Raw genomic sequence first — 14139 nt, forward strand, 5'->3', positions numbered from 1 at the left:
TGGGGTGTCTGATTTTGAACCCAAGTGGCAGAACTACCAAGATGGTCACTGGGGTGAATGAGTTTAATCTCTTCTGATAAGTTGCCCAACTTCTATAGTGTCCTGTTTTATGAATAATTACAATAGGAGTTGCTAATATTAGTACTGCTTTATAGTGTGTGTGTGTGTGTGTGTGTGTGTGTGTGTGAATTGAAAGCACTGAGAACAATGCCAAATACTATAACACACATGTTAAATGTCCCAGTTAAAAGAATTTTGCTATATTAAAAAAATAAATCCAACAAAGTGTATGTTCCTCACTGAAAACGCATCTGCATCAAGGATACAAACATGTTAAAAATAAAAAGACAGATACATGTACCACGCGGTGTAGTCCATTATTACTAGAAACATAGCTTCTTGAGGCAAAAAGCATTACTAAGTGCTGTAGATTGAATCTGGAGTATCCCTGAAAACCACACATTAAAGTCCTAGTCCTGAGATTGGTGCTATGGGAAGGTGGTAGAAACTTAATAGGAGAGGCTTAGCCTGAGGTTTCCTGTAATGGGGTATGTCTTTGAGGGGATGTTGTGTCCCCAGCCCCTTCCTCTTCCTCTCATTCATCACATCCCATCCATAAAATGAATGATTTCCCTCTGCTATGTGTTCCTTGCTATGAGGAGTTGCCTTGTCATGGGCCTAAAACAAAAATACCAAGTTGCCAGGGGCAGAAACTCCAAAACTATGAGAATGAATACATTTTTTCTTTACAAAATTGATCTCAGGCATTTGTTACAGTATCAGAAAACTGACTAACACTAAGAATAGAGAGAGTCATTCTGTATTGTTGAAAAGGTCAACTAACCATGAAGGAAGAGCAATTCTGAATTTGGTGAATTTAATAACAGCATCAAAACACACAGAACAGGGGTTTCAAGATGGCGGCCTAGAGGGCGGCTGCATTTCATGTTGCTCCAGGACACAGGATTCAAAAGAGGAGATAGTGAGAGACTTGGGACCAGCTCAAGGCCGCCGGGTGAGTCTCTCCCGTTGGGGAGGCGTCCCGGATGGAGCGGTAGCCCCGGAACGCAGGGAACTTTGTGAAGTAGAGTTGCTCGGCGAGACGCCCCTCCCCCCGCTGGAGCGGTAAACACGGACAACTGGGATCGTCGTAGAGGAGGCGGCTCAGCACAGCGCTTGGTCTCGGAGCAACCACTGGGGCTCCGGGCGGCTGCCTGAGGAGGAGCTGCGTGGCGAGCTGTTTGGACTCAGAACGACCGCTTCTGAACACCCGGGGGGCTGCCCGGAGGAAGAGGAGAAGCACAGTGGGTCACTTGGTCTAGGAGTGACTGCATCAGAGCCACAGGCGGTTGCCAGAGGAGGAGGCGAGTGGTGAGTTGATTGCCCTCAAAGCGACCGCTCTTGAACACCGGTGGCCTGCCTGGAGGAGGAGCGCGGTGGGTCACTTGGTCTTGGAGCCACCGCTCCTGAACACCTGGGGGGCTGCCCCGAGGAGGAGGAGGAGGAACAGGGCGGGTCACTTGGGCTTGGAGTGACTGCCTAGGGCTACGGGCGGTTGGCGGGAAGAGGAGACACGAAGTGAGTTGCTTGGACTCCTAGTGACTGCGTCGGAAACCGGGCGGCTGTCTGGAGGAGGAGGTGTGTGGCGGGTCTCTGGGTATCGGAGGTATTGTACGGGGCTCCAGGTGGCGGCTCAGAGGAGGGGCCGCATAGCCAGGTGATTAGGTGTAGAGCAGGGTCCCAGGAGTTAGGTGGCTTCCTGCTGGAAGAGCCGCACAGAGACACGCCTAGGGGCGGAGCGAAGTTTCCAGGACTGCGGGCAGATTCTCTGGGAGAGGCAGCCTAAGGAGACTCGCCTGCAGAGGGTGAGGCTCCCAGGCCCAGGAGGTAGGTCCAGGCCCCTGGGAACGTTGCAGAGGAAGACAGCCCAGCCCAGGTGGTAGTTGTAGATTGAGGGGAACCTCTAGGAGGGGAACTGACCAGTGAGACGTCCCCACCGAGTGAGTCTTCCCTGCCGGGAGAGGTTTTCCCACAGGGACGGTAAAACCAGAGACACAGGCACAAACAGGCCTTGCCTCAGCCTGCAACCTAGTTCCCCGTTGGATGACCATTGGTCAACAAGTGGAGGCACCTCTGCCCACTAGCAGGGAATATACGCCACCTGAGGGTCACCACCCTAGAGAGGCAGGTTCTTCGTGGAGATCTGCATTATCACCTTCCTCCAAGACTTCAGGCTACTGAAGGATAAGTGGGGATATACTAGCAATCTTCAGGGACATTATAAGTTGATAGAGGAAATCTGCAATATCTTAATGACCCACTGATTCCTGAACAATATGAGAAAACAAGGGAAGAAAATGCCCCAAACAAATGTAGATGTTACATCAATAGAATCCAATGACAACATGGCAGAAGAAATGACAGAAAGGGAGTTCAAAATGTACATAATTAAAATGATCAGGGAAGCAAACAATGAGATGAAAGAGCAAATGCAGGCATTGAATGATCGCACCAATCGACAGTTAACAGAGCAAATTCAGGAAGCAAAAGATCATTTCAATAAAGAGTTAGAGATACTGAAAAAAAACAAACAGAAATCCTTGAAATGAAGGAAACAATAAACCAAATTAAGAACTCCATAGAAAGCATAACCAATAGGATAGAACACCTGGAAGACAGAACTTCAGATATTGAAGACAAAATATTTAACCTCGAAAACAAAGTTGAACAAACAGAGAAGATGGTAAGAAATCATGAACAGAATCTCCAAGAACTATGGGATATCATGAAAAGGCCAAATTTGAGAATTATTGGGATTGAGGAAGGCTTAGAGAAACAAACCAAAGGAATGAACAATCTATTCAATGAAATAATATCAGAAAATTTCCCAAATCTGAAGAATGAAATAGAAAATCAAGTCCAAGAGGCTTATAGGACTCCAAATACACAAAATTACAACAGACCCACACCAAGGCACATTACAATGAAAATACCTAACATACAAAATAAAGACAGAATTTTAAAGGCTGTGAGAGAAAAGAACCAAATTACATTCAGGGGGAAACCAATATGGATATCAGCAGATTTTTCAATCCAGATCCTAAAAGCTAGAAGGGCCTGGAACAACATTTTTCAAGCTCTGAAAGAAAATGGATGCCAACCAAGAATCTTATACCCAGCAAAACTTACCTTCAAATTTGACGATGAAATAAAATCTTTCCATGATAAACAAAAGCTAAAAGAATTTACAAAAAGAAAGCCAGCATTACAGAACATTCTCAGCAAAATATTTCATGAGGAAGAAATAAAAAACAAAGAAGCAAATCAGCAAAGGGAGGAATTATCCTAAAGGAACTGTCAAATAAAGGAGGAACCAAGATGTGTCAAAAAATAAATAAATAAATAAAATTTTAAATATGAACCAAATGACCGGGAATACAAATCATATCTCAATAATAACCCTGAATGTTAATGGCCTGAATTCATCAATCAAAAGACATAGACTGGCAGATTGGATTAAAAAGAAAGATCCAACAATATGTTGCCTGCAAGAGACTCACCTCATAGAAAGAGATACCCATAGACTAAAGGTGAAAGGATGGGGAAAAACATACCATGCACATGGACTCAGCAAAAAAGCTGGAGTATCCATACTCATTTCAGATAATGTGGACTTCAAGCCAATGTTAGTCAGAAGGGATAAGGAAGGACATTTCATACTGCTTAAGGGAAGCATAAATCAGCAAGATATAACAATCATAAATATCTATGCCCCAAATAGTGGCTCATCCATGTATGTGAAACAAATTCTTCTTAATTTTAGAAACCAAATAGACCATAACACAATAATACTAGGTGATTTTAACACGCCTCTCTCACCACTGGACAGATCTTCCAAACAAAAATTGAACAAAGAAACCATAGATCTCAATAACACAATCAATAATTTAGACTTAACAGACATTTATAGAATATACCATCCAACCAAGAGCGAATACACTTTCTTCTCAGTAGCACATGGATCCTTCTCTAAAATAGACCATATATTATGCCACAAAGCTAATGTCAGCAAATACAAGAAGATAGAGACACTACCTTGTATTCTATCAGATCATAATGGATTGAAGTTACAAATTAATGAAAGAGTAAAAAACAGAAACTACTCCAACACCTGGAGATTAAACAATATGCTATTATATGATGAATGGATAACAGAAGATATTAGGAAGGAAATAAAAAATTCTTAGAGGTAAACGAGAACAAAGAAACATCATATCAAAATCTCTGGGACACTATGAAAGCAGTACTTAGAGGAAAATTATTTCATGGAGCGCATTTAATAAAAGAAGTAAAACTCAAAAAATAAATGACCTAACACTACAGCTCAAAGCCCTAGAAAAAGAAGAACAGACCAACACCAAAAGTAGTAGAAGACAGGAAATAGTTAAATTCAGAGATGAAATCAACGAAATTGAAACAAAAGAAACAATACAAAAAATCGACAAAATAAATAGTTGGTTCTTCGAAAAAATAAACAAAATTGATAAACCTTTAGCCACACTAACAAAGAGAAGACGAGAGAAAACCCAAATCACTAAAATTCGGAATGAACAAGGAAATATCACAACAGACACTACTGAAATACAAAACATAATTAGAAGCTATTTTGAAAATCTATACTCCAACAAAATAGAAAATTTCGAAGACATCAACAGGTTTCTAGAGACATATGAATTGCCTAAACGGAATGAGGAGGACATACACAATTTAAATAGACCAATTTCAAGTAATGAAATAGAAGAAGTCATCAAAAGCCTACCAACAAAGAAAAGTCCAGGACCAGATGGGTTCTCGGCCGAGTTCTACAAAACTTTTAAAGAAGAGCTCATTCCAATACTTCTCAAAGTATTCCATAAAATAGAAGAGGAGGGAACCCTCCCAAACTCATTCTATGAAGCCAATATCACCCTGATACCTAAACCAGACAGAGATACATCGAGGAAAGAAAATTTCAGACCAATATCCTTAATGAACATCGACGCAAAAATTCTCAACAAAATTTTAGCAAATCGCATACAAAAACATATTAAAAGATAGTGCACCATGATCAAGTGGGTTTCATCCCAGGGATGCAAGGTTGGTTCAACATCAGGAAATCAATAAATGTAATTCACCATATCAATAGACTTAAAGTCAAGAATCACATGATTATTTCGATAGATGCAGAAAAAGCATTTGATAAAATACAGCACCCCTTCATGCTCAAAACACTAGAAATAGTAGGGATAGTGGGAACATTCCTTAGCATTATAAAGGCCATCTACGCTAAGCCCATGGCTAATATTGTTCTAAATGGTGAAAAACTGAAAGCATTCCCTATAAAAACTGGAACAAGGCAGGGATGCCCTCTTTCACCACTTCTATTCAATATCGTCCTTGAAACTCTAGCCAGAGCAATTAGACAGACCAAAGAAATTAAAGGGATACGAATAGGCAAATAAGAACTCAAACTATCCCTATTTGCTGATGATATGATTGTATACTTAGAGGAACCAGGAAATTCCACCAGAAAACTTTTAGATCTCATAAGTGAATTCAGTAAAGTAGCAGTATATAAGATCAATGCACATAAATCTAAGGCATTTCTATACATAAGCGATGAATCTTCAGAAAGAGAAATTAGGAAAACTACCCCATTCACAATAGCTTCGAAAAAAATAAAATACTTGGGAATCAATCTCACAAAAGAGGTGAAAGACCTCTACAATGAGAACTACAGAACACTAAAGAAAGAAATTCAAGAAAATCTTAGAAGATGGAAAGATCTCCCATGTTCTTGGATAGGCAGAATTAATATTGTCAAAATGGCCATACTACCAAAAGTGCTATACAGATTCAATGCAATTCCAATTAAAATCCCAATGATGTACCTTACAGAAATAGAGCAAGAAATTATGAAATTCATCTGGAAGAATAAAAAACCCAGAATAGCTAAAGCAATCCTTGGCAGAAAGAGTGAAGCAGGGGGTATCGCAATACCAGATCTTCAACTCTACTACAAAGCAATAGTAACAAAAACGGTATGGTATTGGTACCAAAATAGAAAGGTGGATCAATGGTACAGAATAGAGGACACGGACACAAACCCAAATAAATACAATTTTCTCATACTAGACAAAGGGGCCAAAAATATGCAATGGAGAAAAGATAGCCTCTTCAACAAATGGTGCTGGGAGAATTGGAAATCCATATGCAACAGAATGAAACTAAACCCATATCTCTCACCATGCACGAAACTAAACTCAAAATGGATTAAGGATCTCGGAATCAGACCAGAGACCTTGCATCTTATAGAAGAAAAAGTAGGTCCAGAGCTTCAACATGTCGGCTTAGGACCAGACTTCCTCAACAGGACTCCCATAGCACAAGAAATAAAAGCAAGAATTAATAACTGGGATAGATTCAAACTAAAAAGCTTTCTCTCAGCAAAGGAAACTATCAGCAATGCGAAGAAAGAGCCTACAGAGTGGGAGAAAATCTTTGCCAATCATACTTCAGATAGAGCACTAATCTCCAGAATCTACAAAGAACTCAAAAAACTCTACACCAAGAGTACAAATAATCCAATCGACAAATGGGCTAAGGAAATGAATAGACACTTCACAGAAGAAGATCTACAAGCAATCAACAAACATATGGAAAAATGTTCAACATCTCTAGTAATAAGAGAAATGCAAATCAAAACCACCCTAAGATTCCATCTCACCCCAATTAGAATGGCGATTATCAAGAATACAAGCAACAACAGGTGTTGGCGAGGATGTGGGGAGAAAGGTACACTCATACATTGCTGGTGGGGCTGCAAATTAGTGCAGCCACTCTGGAAAGCAGTGTGGAGATTCCTTAGAAAACTTGGAATGGAACCACCATTTGACCCAGCTATCCCTCTCCTTGGTCTATACCCAAAGGATTTAAAATCAGCATATTATAGAGATACAGCCACATCAATGTTCATAGCTTCTCAGTTAACAATAGCCAGATTGTGGAACCAACCTAGATGTCCTTCAATTGATGAATGGATAAAGAAACTGTGGTATATATATACAATGGAATATTACTCTGTCATAAAGAATGATAAAATTATGGCATTTGCAGGCAAATGGATGAAACTGGAGAATATCATGCTAAGTGAGATAAGCCAATCTCAAAAAACCAAAGGAAGAATGATCTCACTGATAAGTGGATGAGGACACATAATGGGGAGTGGGAAGAGTTAGTGTTAGGGTTAGAGTTAGGTTTAGGGAGGGGGGCAAGAATGGAGGAAGGAAGGACTGTATAGAGGGAAAAGAGGGGTGGGAGGGGTGGGGGGAAGGGAAAAAAATAACAGAATGAATCAAACATTACCCTATGTAAATTTATGATTACACAAATGGTATGCCTTTACGCCATGTACAAATAGAGAAACAACATGTATCCCATTTGTGTACAATAATAAAAAATAAATAAATTAATTAAAAAAAAACACACAGAACACAGGTTAATCAAACTAAAAGGGAGAAATGGACAAATTTCATTTGGATCCCTTAAGGAGAGGTCTTAATTAAATACCTGTCTTGTGAGGTGATACCAAAGACTTAAACATGATTAGTAAACTTGTCCTAATTAAAATATAACTATTCTTTTGCTTAAAGGCAAAATATGCATTTTTCAAGTGCACACGCAATATTGACAAAATGACTCTACTGAACGATAAGGCAGCTTTAGAATATCCAAAGTAATAAAATCATAAAGATTATTTTCTGAACAAAATAAAATTAGAGGCCAGGGTTGTAGCTCAGTGGTAGAGCACTTGCTTAGCATATGTGAGGCACTGGGTTTTATCCTCAGTATCACATGAAAAAATAAAGGAAATAAAAGCATTGTGTCTATCTCCAACTTTAAGAAAAGAAAAAAATAGCATTAACCTGGAAATGAGTAACATCGAATAACTAGAAAAAATGAGATTTATTAAATTCTCATATGTTTAAAAACTAAAAATTGTACTTCTAAACAACTGTGGATCAAAGAAGAAATTATAATAGGCATTAGGAAATATTTTGAACTAACGAAGGTGATGAAAACACTAGATATTAAAACTTGTGAGTTGCAGCAACAGCACTACTTAGAGGGCAATTTATAGCCTTAATTCACCTACAATAATGTACATAGAAAAAGTGAAAATAAACAAACTAAGCATTTATCTCAACAAAGGTACAAATGGAATGATAAAAATAATACCAAGGAAAAATAAGGATTAAAGATAAATGGAAAATAAACAGGATTAATGAAGCAAAAGTTGTTCTTTGAAACAAACAATAAAACTGATAATTCAGGCAAGATTAACAAAGTGAAAACAGAAACCCTCATAGCTAACATGACATTTCTTTAGAAAGGATACATTAGTATAATTTCCAAAGACATTGAAATGCTTGTACCATGATATTACAAGCCACTTTTGACTATGAAATATGATATTAGATGGCATAGAAACATTTCTAGAAAAATATAATTTGCATGAAGACAGAGAAATTCTTGGCTTGAAGATCTTGCTTCTCTCTCCCTTCTCACTAATCCGTTTTAGTTTAGTAGGACTGATCTTGTTCAATGGAAAATACACTATCTGAGCTGACAGAGGTCCTAGCACAGCTACTTCCTGAGCAGTTGATGGTCCAGCTTCACACTGTCTTGTCTATTGATAGGCCTTTCCTTCCCCAGAAGTCTTCCACTGTTGTGTGGTCCCTCCGAGCTTGACTGTAAGTACATGAGGTGGGATGTATCTTCTGGTAGACTTGTTAGGATATGTCCAGCTGTGTCCAGCCCAAGAAATGTTTCCTTTAAATAAAGGATGATTTATGGAAGTGTAGGTGCCATGATGCAGTTTGCAACTGCTCCCTAACAAATTCTATTTATACCTAATCTTTGATGTTTGTCTACACCGTGGCTTAGTTTTACAAAATCAACTCAAGAAGAAATGGAACTCATGAATAATCCAACAACTGTTGAAGACTGAAATTGAAATTGAAACCATAGTGAAATTTTTTTGTCTTAAATAGCAATCAGGCATATTACCTCATGTACACATGACTGCATGACCTATGTGATCCTGCAGTGAATGTGGGTGTCTCAGCCTGTTCTGTGAGGTTGAGAAAAAGGGTAATTGCGGGAGGATGATGTTGGCTGTGTATTTTATTTATGAACTCCTGTGTATTGCAATGGTATGAATCTGCTCATGTAAAGATTGGCTACACACTGAAAACTATACTCTGCATTACAGAACAAATCACACATTTAATTCAAATAATAAATGACTGTTTCTAAAGTTTCACAGTGTGTATATATATATATATTATATATATAATCTCTCTCTTTCTCATGACAGTTTCATTTAAAGAACTGTTGGTGTTCTAGTTGTACAAAGCAGTTTGCCTGTGCGTAGAGATGACCTGTGTAGTCTCTGTTAGTAGTCTTAAAGCTGCTGCAATAGTCCTTCAAGAAGAAAACACGAAGACATTTCGTGAGACTTATAATGCATGCGCTGTATAAACTGACCTGGCTTTGAAAGATGTGGGTTGGCAAATTCCTCACGTAGTCACTGTATTCCACCTGTCCTTCAATTTAGTTTTTAAATATCTATGCAGCCTTCACTGTGTTAATAAGAAAGCTGAATGCATAAGAGAATCTGGAGTAGTGATAAAGATGCAGGGTACATATTGTGTAGTTACATAGCCTTTCCACTTCTGGGTCCACACTACCCAATGCATTAACTATTAAACTTAGACCTGAAAAATAATTTTCTGCATTGAAACCTTGTGGACTAGAATTACTTCATAGACTTAGTAATGATGGCCAGTTCCTTTCAGATTTAGAAGAGCCAATGACAATTAAATTCCCCTTATTTTGCAAATAAAGTAGTAGTAATTCAGATACGTCTCTAAAATGGGACACTGACATCAGGATCCAAGATTTGCTTAAAATAGACTGATTTTTAAAGCCCCACTTAAATTTGTTGGTAATAGGTACTTTTGGTCCAATACCAACAAAATACATTAGAATAGTAATATGAAAATGCTGATGGAACTTTGTTATTTTAAAAAAAATACACAGACACACAGACTACTAAAAGCATATAGAATATATGCATTCAGGGCATGAGAGTGAGGTTCACAATATATTTTGTGAAAATTGGCCAGATGACTCTTGGTGTGAACTACAACATTAAAAATTTCAAGATATGTAGAAATTCTTAACCTCTTGTTCCATCTAACAGATAAACACAGTAAGTAAAACTTACACTGCAAATATTAAACTTTCTTTTCAGGTTATGAAGGATTTACTGGCAGGAAAGATATGGTATGTTAACTTATTGCACCCATTTTCTGAGAAACAACAGTCTTGTAACTGATGGATGTCATACATACATAAAATAACAATTAAAATCAGCATGACATATGGTATTACTTTCAATCTGTTTACAGCACCAGCTTGAGAGTGGATGCATGCTCCCCAAATAGTAGCACTCTCAAAACCAAAATCACTTTTGTCACCATTAAGCATCAGTTGTGAAATTATAGCCACCCATGATTTTTTTTCCAGACAGATGACTATCATTGTTTCCTTTTGAATTTGTAAAGGAAAAAAAAATTCACAATGCACCTTTCTGCAGCACAGATTATGTTGTAATCATGTTGCACAGATTACAAACTGAAAATGTTAGCTTTACAAACATGCTATGGTAATGCACTTGCTAGTGTACTACACATTTTGTGTAACGGAAAAAAGAAGCAAGAAACTTATGGAAAGAAAGCAAGTCTTCCTTGGTTTGCCCTTAAACTGTGTGAAGTTTCTACAGTGTGGAGATGAGCTCTGGCATATTTATAAAAGATACCTGTATGTTTTTGCTGTATAAATAAAATTACTGGTATGAAATGAAAAAAAAAGACTGTGGGGACCCTTAGAGATGAACTAAATGCATTTTGCACTTTGAGGTGGTCATAAGTTTTTGTGGGCAAGAAGTGGATTGTTTTGGGTTAGGTATGAGGTATCCCCTGCAAGCTCCTGAGTTAGGTCAGGAAATAAAATGATTAGATCATAGGAACTATAACCTAATCAGTCCATCCTTGGGTGAATGGACTGCCTGGTGGTAGCTGTAGGCAGATGGGTCAGGCAGGAGGAGGTGGATCTCTGTGGGGACACTCTGAAGGGTTCATCTTCCCTCTGGTCCCTTCCTCCTCTGACTTTGCTCCCTGACTTCCACGTATGGAGCAGCGTTCCTCCTCCACACTCTTCCACCATGATGTTCTGCCTCACCTTGGGTTCAGAGCAAAGGAATTAGTGCACCATGGACTGAACCTATGAAGAAATGAGCCAAAATAACCTTTTTCTCTATTAAGCAAGTGAAAGAATGCCCACAATGCATTCCTTGCCAGGAAGATGTCACCATATTCTTAGCAGAAAAGTAAAAATGGGAAAAACTCAGTGTTCCGCAATGTTGGTGAGGATGCAGGACCACAGCAACACTGACCCTACTGATGGTAATGAAATCTGGTGTAACCACTTTAGACACCTGTCTGGCATTTTCAATGTAAAATATGAGTACCTCTTACTTAGCCATGTGAGTACCGTACTAAGGAATATGAGAACCTACTACTTAGCAATATGAGAACCCTACTACTTAGCAATATGGATACCCTATTCCTTCCTATATCTCTATGTGTAGACCTCAGAGGGTATCGGTGTGCATACAAGAATGTTCATAGCAGGACTTTCTCAATAGCCCCTGTTACAGTATAGCTAAGAGGTGTCCCCAAAAGCTCACGTGTAAGACAATGAAAGAATGTTGAGAAGTGAAGGATGAGATTGTGAGAGCACTAACTAGTCAGTGGATTAATCTGCTATATGGATTAATTGGGTGGTAACTCTGGGCAGGTAGGGTGTGAATGAAGGAAGTCAGTCACTGGTAGGGTGCCTTTGGGGTTTTTATTTTGCCCCTGGAGAGTGGATTCCCTCTCTTCTTCCTGAGTGTGATGTCCAACGCTGCTTCCTTCTACTACACCATACCTAGGATGTTCTGCCTCATGTTGGGTGCAGAGGAATGGAGTGGTCTGACCATGGAGTGATCCTCTGAAAACTGAGCCAAAATAACTTTCCCTCCTCTAAATTCTTCTTGTTGGATCTGTTGGTCAAAGAGAGGAAAAGCTGACTGAAACAGCTCCACACTGGACAGAGATGAAATTTCCATCTACAGCAGGATAGATAAATCAATAATGCTTGATCATAACACAGAGTACTAAACAGGAATCTAAATAACAGATCATTGCCAGAGAGGATAAGGGTGGACGGCTCTTGTTGACATGATGTTGGGTGAAAGAAGCCAGACTCAGAAGAACCACTAGTGTCTGACTCCACGGAGATGCAGCTGCAGAGCAGGGCAATTCATCCATGGGGGTGGTCCTGGGAGGACAAAGTAATAGGAGGGAGTTCAAGGAGCCCCTGAGTGCTAGAGAAGGAAGGTGTCTTCATTCAGGTGGTCACAAGTGTGCATGTGTGAAAATCCATCAAGTTGTACATAAAGACTTATACACTTGACTGTACTTCATACACGTGATTGTAGTTCACACTCATGTAAAATACTCTGACTTATCTAATAGTTTCCTACGTGGGGTCTTTGCAGGTTGAGCTCCAGTGTTATTCTCTCTCGACTCAGTGAATGGTGCTGATTCCTGGTGAGTCTGTTTGTTCCGCAGACAGTGTGTAGAACTGAGTTCGTGCCAGTGTTGTTTGGAGTGCTACACATGGATTAAGTCATCTATCCTGCACAACAGCCCCTCAGGGGTGGACTCCTACTGTCCCCATTTTACAGGTTTGCAGTGGAGGCACAGGAGGGGGCGTGACCTGCCCCTGGGACTTGAACCCAGCTGTCTGGCCTCAGAGTCACTGTCCCCCTGCTACTGCCAGCTGCTGGGAGCATGTCCTGGACTTGAGCTGTCCTGGTGTCAGTTCTTTGATGTGCCAGGATTCCTGACTCTACTCTGATTAATTCTGGATGGGCTCATTCTGCATCATTCTCCATCTGTGCCTCCTGAACCTTTTCCTAGGTTGTGGTTTTGTGGAAAGGGCTCTGAACTGAGTATGGGGCCAGGAGGTTTAGGCTGGACTGGGAGGGCCCTGAGTGTGTGAGGGGACACTCAGTCACTGGAGTTTGTGTTTGTGGGGACCTGCCAAGAGGGCTCAGCTTTTAGCTGTGAGGCCTCTTCTAGCACCCAGTGTCTCTCAGGCTGCAGCCTGCACCTGGACCTGATTCTGGGAGGACAGAGGCTGAGGGCATTTGGGGAGGGAGTCTGTATGTGGTTAGGCAGCAGGGTAATGAGTTTCCTGAAACCCAGGCTTGGCAGTTCCTGTCCTGAAGTTGCACCTCATGGGTCACAGGTGGGCTGGGTGTAGGAGTGAAAGCAATAATGAAGCCTCACCAGGATAGAAGGGGTATAGCTTGGGGTTATAGTATCTAACTGTAGTTCCGGTGTCCCTGTTTCAAACCCAGGTTTCCCCCTTCTTACTCCTGTTTTTGACTAATTTAAACAACCCTCCAAAATTTTAATATCCTCTTTAGTGTCCACCAGGATAAACATTTTTACCACAACCAGCATAGGCTGAGGCTTCACTATGGGTTGTACTTAATCCCAAATATGAATTAGAATCACTTGAAGTGTCTATTAAAATGCTATTTCGAGGCCCCACCCCAGACAAATTAAATCAGAACATCTTACAGGGAGAGGCTTGTCTCTTCTCTTCCTCTTTTCTACACCATGGAAGGAAGACATGATTCTAAGGTGGGGACAACATTTTAGATCATGGATTGTGGGGACTTTGTTATGAAATCCATGCAGGCTAGAAGAACCAGAAGATGGTGTGTGGCCTCGTAGGAAGGATGTACATGATGGCAGAGTGCTAGTCAGTGCACATCTGAGGGTGGAGAAATCCAGGGTGTGACCATCCAGGTTTAAGGTGCTTGTTACACACTCATAAGCAGCAGGGGGTATAGCTCAGGGGTAGAGCATTTGACTGCAGATCAAGAGGTCCCTGGTTCAAATCCAGGTGCCCCCT

The 14139-nt window shown here is 40.2% G+C and overlaps 1 non-coding gene across 1 annotated transcript; it reads left to right on the top strand.

The window, feature by feature from the left end:
• The first annotated feature begins 14067 nt into the window (after positions 1-14067).
• Positions 14068-14139, top strand: Trnac-gca (transfer RNA cysteine (anticodon GCA)). Its single transcript has one exon. It is a non-coding gene; the product is annotated as a tRNA-Cys (tRNA).

This window comes from Sciurus carolinensis, chromosome 8 (assembly GCF_902686445.1).
Source record: "Sciurus carolinensis chromosome 8, mSciCar1.2, whole genome shotgun sequence".
Lineage (NCBI taxonomy): Eukaryota > Metazoa > Chordata > Mammalia > Rodentia > Sciuridae > Sciurus > Sciurus carolinensis.